Source organism: Anoplophora glabripennis, unplaced genomic scaffold (genome assembly GCF_000390285.2).
Source record: "Anoplophora glabripennis isolate ALB-LARVAE unplaced genomic scaffold, Agla_2.0 scaffold442, whole genome shotgun sequence".
Classification (NCBI taxonomy): domain Eukaryota; kingdom Metazoa; phylum Arthropoda; class Insecta; order Coleoptera; family Cerambycidae; genus Anoplophora; species Anoplophora glabripennis.
The window spans coordinates 434,243-440,242 of record NW_019416587.1 but is presented as its reverse complement, the minus strand read 5'-3'; the positions used below and the strand labels follow the sequence as shown (position 1 = coordinate 440,242).

General features: G+C 32.3%; 1 long non-coding RNA gene across 1 annotated transcript in view; it reads right to left on the bottom strand.

Annotated features, from left to right (window-relative positions):
• LOC111691754 overlaps positions 1-6,000 on the bottom strand; it is a 33,597-nt gene that overhangs the window by 3,787 nt on the left and 23,810 nt on the right. The window contains exon 2 of the long non-coding RNA XR_002763040.1: positions 966-1,222. This is a non-coding gene — a long non-coding RNA (uncharacterized LOC111691754). The remainder of the gene's footprint in view (positions 1-965; positions 1,223-6,000) is intronic.

Below are 6,000 nucleotides of genomic sequence, written 5' to 3'. Positions count from 1 at the left end.
TTTTTTTTCTAATACTGAGGAAAAAATGGAAAACTATAAAGCGGATGACCTTCCTATTAAAATTAAGAGCTCATATTTGGAGAGAATTTTCTAGAGGTGTCTAGCAACCTATTTTTCAGAGTATAAAGTAAAAAAAAAATTGTCGATTTTTTTTTACCCACCCTAATAAAGTCGCGTATAGACCGTATCCGATTTAAATTTGAAATAAAATGTAAAAACAGAAATAAAAATTCGTGGTTCTTTAAAATTCATGAAATTGATATTTTTATTGCAGATGGCTCTTCCGGCTTAAAAGTTTGCCGACCCCTGCCCTAGACACATACACACAGTATTAAAACTAAAAAACCAACCGAAAATTAATGAAATTTTAAGAAGTATTTGTACAGTCAAAAATGCTAATCTACTGGAGGGAATGAAAGATGTTGGACACCCTCTAGTTTTGAAAAATATAAATTTTCCATACCTTCTGCATTTAATGGTGGTTTCTCATGATTTAAAAAAAATGGAGGGTGATTCGGAATCAGCGCCACAAAATACAAAGGATACATAAATATTGTCTTTGAAACATACTGCTTTTCTTTTTTTTTTATGTACCTGTGTAATTTATATACCTGGTGGCTATTTACTACGTGGTGATTTTTACAAATTTCGCTGTTAATCCAATAAAATAAGGAAATATACGAAAGAATTCTTCAAAATTTAATGAGTGTTAACATCAAACCTAGATACATTTATTCTTTGTAGTATTTCAACTGATGTTACTTTTTGTAAAAGTTGAAATTTATCTTTGAAAACTGTCAACCTTGATATCTGAAAAACGGAGCCCAATAGGAAAAAAGATATTTCGCATTTCTGCACCAGATCCTTAATTTTTCGCTTCCTGGTATAAACCACCCCGTATTGCAGTTTTATCCATCATTAGACAAAAGCATTTAAATAATTCTGCAAGCGAATAATTTTCATACCTTGGATATCCTCAGTAAGCCGGCTGAGAGGATGGTGAGTCGTTCACCCAGCGCAACAGGTACGCTCTGGCCTTGCAGTTCTCTCTTCCAGTAGTAACCGGGAACCGGATGTCCTTGCGCCACGCAAGGCAGGGTGACGTCTTCGCCGAGGACGACGCGCCGAGCATTGTACTTGTCGACGCTTATCCTGGGCTGAGTGTTTCCTTTCGGCTCCGTCACTATTATGCGGCCGGGGTAGGCGCTCGTCTGCACCTCGCCTGCAAAACAAAGCCTGTGAGACAAAGGGGTGTCGAGGGCGAGGCGACGCGGGGTTAAAATTCACGGGTGACGGTTTTCTGTTGTCCTACGTCGAGTATGTACGAGGTCTGTTCAGAAAATAATAGAACATTATCTTTCAAAACTTTATTTTCTGAACAGACCTCTTATGTAGTGACAGAGACGTGTTTAAAAATAATGTAAAATAATAAATAAATAGTTAAATTTAAATATTCATTATAATTATCACGAAACAGAGTTTTCAGCATAAGGTAAGTTAACCTACAAAATAATCACCCATTGATGTCCATAAATACATACACTTGACTTCGAATATTTTTTCAACATCTAAATATCCGCCAGAAAAGAATGTTTTAGAAGTTAATTATATAGGCATTTACATAAATGACGTTTAATTTTATAAAACTTTAATAATGTATCTAGCCTCCCTCGTTATGGAAACAATAATCGTTATATTTGGAATACATAAAAAAAGGAAACACTGTACCTAGTTATAAAAAAAATTCAAAATAATGCAAGTACTTTTTTAAAGACAAGCTTGGTATATGAATAGTTTTATAATTTAATTATGGCTTGTGCTGTGTCAATGTTATTTCGAGAAATAAATAAAGGAGGATGTTCTAGCACGACTTCACCATTTTAGCAATAACTTGAAAATAAAAAACAATATCGACAACCGCTTTGTGTATTTATTTTCCGTAATAAATGGTCTATTAAGCCATGGAAAAAAACCTATGTGGTTGCATTTAATTTTTTGATAAACGGACACAATTACAAAACTTTCCTGATTAGCGTCGTCTACCGTTGTCCAGGAAAATAATATTTTTATTCCCATATCATAAATATAAATTTTATTAATAGTTCTTTAAAATGAGCCGTCGTTTCTTGAAATCGATTATGGCATTTAGAAGTTATGACAATTTAAAAATTTTAAGATGGCGTCCTTCATACTGGCGTTGCTATGGTAATAACAAAAAAAAAGTTCACAGAAAAGTTGTGAAGGGTTTAACAGTTTATCTAAAAAGTGTATTTCCAACTTAGGTTATATAACCGAAAATTCGAAAAAACGACAATTGCGCCCCCTATTGGTGAAGTTACAATCTTGAAAATATTTCTTTTGGCCGTATTTGTTAATAGATTTTTTACCCCATAATCGTAGCACGTCTAGTTTCATATACAGGTTGTCCCAGAATAACGTGTACAACGGAAGACCATAGATTCGTGGGCTCAAAATAGGCAGATTCACCTATACCCGAAATCTCTTCGTTTGGCCGCTAAATGGCCTCAAACTTCGGTGAAAATTTTTTGAATTTTGTAAATAACTCGAATATTAATCGATTTTGATCATTTTTGGGGTGTGGACTTTTGCTTTCAATCCACAAATTTTGATGTTTTTTAAAACTCACAACTCCTACAAAATTTATGTATGGTGATAATATCCGTTCATAACTTTTTCCTCTTTCGGAAAATTATTTTATTTGATTTGAAAGTTTTTGGGCCACTTATACAATTTTGATTAAATGAGCGGTTTGAGTACAAAAAACGATTTTTTGAATGTCTACATTATCTTGCCACCAATACTACAATACTTAACGAAGTGCTTGTAGTCACTGATTTTGTAGGTTGACCGTAATTTCAGTGTTTGTACCTGTCAATTCTTAATGAGCGTTTACTACGATAAAATATACCACACATGTTACTTAATTTTTCGATATAGATACACACACATACGACGAATTAGAGTTATTTGCAATTTATTTTATTGAAATAGTTCGTAAAAACAATCAAATACGATAAAAAATGCTGGAGATAAATGTAACAACTTGAAGTTATTAAATTTACAGCAACTTATTATAAAAACTGTTCACATGATCACCGTTGTTTCTACAACAAAGGTTAATTCGGCGAAGAAAATTAAAGGAGACCCTTTGCAGTTCTTAAGGGCTATTTTTTAAAACATTTATGGCATTTTAGAAATGCCTCCACAACTCAGTTCAGTGTTAGATACAGAGACATGCACTGTTGTTTTCAGAGTGCTCAAAGATAATAGTCGCAATTTGTTAAGTCTGGTAAATTTGCAGGCCAGTTAACGGGAACATTATCTCTTCTACCGATCCATCGACGAGAGAACCTTTGGTTCAGATTCTGCCGGACATTTACAGTGAAATGTGGTGAAGCACTTTCATGCATAAACCACATAGTAGCTTTGAGTAAAAACAGCACATCAAAATTATATTTCTTGTACCCAAACCGCTCATTTAATTAAAATTATATAAGAGGCCCAAAAACTTCCAAATGTTATCACCTATCAATTAAAAAATTGTTGTCATTATTGCCCGAAAGAGAAAAAAGTTGTGAACCATATATCAATTTTGTAGGAATTGTAAGTTTTAAAAAACGCTCTGTATAACACCAAGATGTGTAGATTGAAAGCAAAAATCCACACCCCAAAAAGAATCAAGATCGAATAATACGTATTCAAGTTATTTACAAAATTCAAAAAATTTTCACGAACTTTGACACCATCTAGCGACCAAAATCCGCCTATTTTGAGTCCACGAATATATGGTCTTCCGTTGTACACGTTATTCTGGGACACCCTGTATACAGCCGCTCCGTACCGTTAATGGGTCACCCTGTATAAAATTGATCCTGGGGTTTACAATTAAATAATATTAATTAATTTTTTGCGCCTAATTTAAGCTTTGTTAATCCCATGAACATATTAAATATTGGAAAAGAATTTTGTAAGTATATTATAAATCACTTAAAACTACATTTTTAGGTATATACAAATATTTTAATAAAATTAAATTTTGTCCATAAAATGAAAGTAGATGTATACAATATTTTCTCATTTTCTTTGATCCGTGGCTACACCGCAGGCAAATATACAATACTTTTAGAAAATGTTTTTAATAAGTCCTTTCAGAACGAAGTGTCATGATATTTATGTGTTTTAAAAACATTACGTACGAAAATACGCATAATGATTTATCGTAGAATCACTAACTTCGAAAATCGACAGCAAAACTTTATCAAACACCTCAATATTATGACCCGTTTTACCTCATTTCCATTATCTATATGAAAACTTTATAATAAAGTAGATGATGTGTACAGACATTTTTATTGTCAAAATAGGTACGTAACGGAGGATTGCGGATTAGAAACGGTTTCCTGTTAGCTAACATCATGTAGGAGCAAGCATTAGATCAATCCTACTACCTATTGTTTACTAATTATGTTACATCACAACAACTACATCAATTATACGGTGTATCTGAACTGGAACTATCATTATTTCCTTAACCATTGTGATGTCATTTCCCACACTGCAATGAATAGAGATCTAATAACAAATTAGAACTGATGGATAGTCTTTTGAAAATATTAAAATAATTAATGAATTACTTAAGTACTTAATTTAATGAAATGTAACGTTTTATTGATTTTTTGATAAAAAATTGTTACTCAGGTATTTATTACATAATAAATATAAATATTTATATTTTAAAAGGTATGAGCAGCCACGAACGATAAAAAATCGCTACATTCTCGAATTCTCAACTCGAAATGGTCTATAAAGAGCAGAACCGTTGTTCCACAGTCTTCTGGCATTGCGAACGACAACCAGAGACAGTCAGAAACCTTCGAGAAGCCATGTGAGCAGTGCAGAGAGACAGTTAGAAATTTCACTAAACTTTCGAATTCTCGAGTAAACCCACTAAAGCGCTCGAGAACTGCTTGTGTGGAAGAAAGTGCTACCTATTATTATTCTCTTCATCATTTACTCAGGAATGTATTTGAATATTTTATTAACTTCAGTCATTAAAAGAAGAACGAATATATTAAAAAAGCAACAAAGGTTAAATGTAGATCATGTCAACAATAATTTGTTACCTATAAATTTAATGTTGAAATGTTATATTTAAATAAGCTGTTTATTATATGACAATATGCCAGACACCTAACAGTTTCTGTTACATTTGGCGTGACGAGATGGGTTTCTTGTCGCTATTTCAGGCATTATCCTTAAAGATATTAATCATGTAACTGTACAAGAAGCCTTCGAATAGGGTTGAATCGGGAGACCAATTAGTAGCACCATTCTAATCAAATTACGGCAAATTGTGGAATGTCACATCATTTTGCTCAGATTCAACGACAATCGAACAGAATTTACTGTTCGTACATTCTATTTAAAGAAACCATTTAAAAGCAATGTCCAAAAATTATTTGATGGTATTTTGTAATTGAGAAAATGAAATAAAACAGTTTATGTTTGAGTCAGAAGAATAAATATTTTTCTGTCATATTGTTTAATAACTTAATAGACAACGAGAAATTGTTAAAGTTAAGTAAATCGATTGTGGTAATATGCTTTAATCAAATGATTCAATCTGCGGGGTGTAAAAAATTGCAATACATATTTCGGGAAACATTCAATAAAACAAATTGGAAATGTGATTGTTAAGAAATATTAAGTCCATTTTACGCTTTAGTAGAGTAGACAATAAATGTGTCAAACATTTTGGTTTACCATTTTGCACACAAAATAACATAGTGACCTAAAATATTGAATACTAATCTGTTCTGAGTTTGTCCATTTAAAAAGTTTGGGTTATACGTGTTGTAAGTGTGCAATCAGTGAGATCATCAACACCAATCCAAACAAACAGAACTATGTAAACAAATCAATATAAAATGTATTGTATTAATATATACGAATATATGTGATTAAGAGAATTTTTAGAGA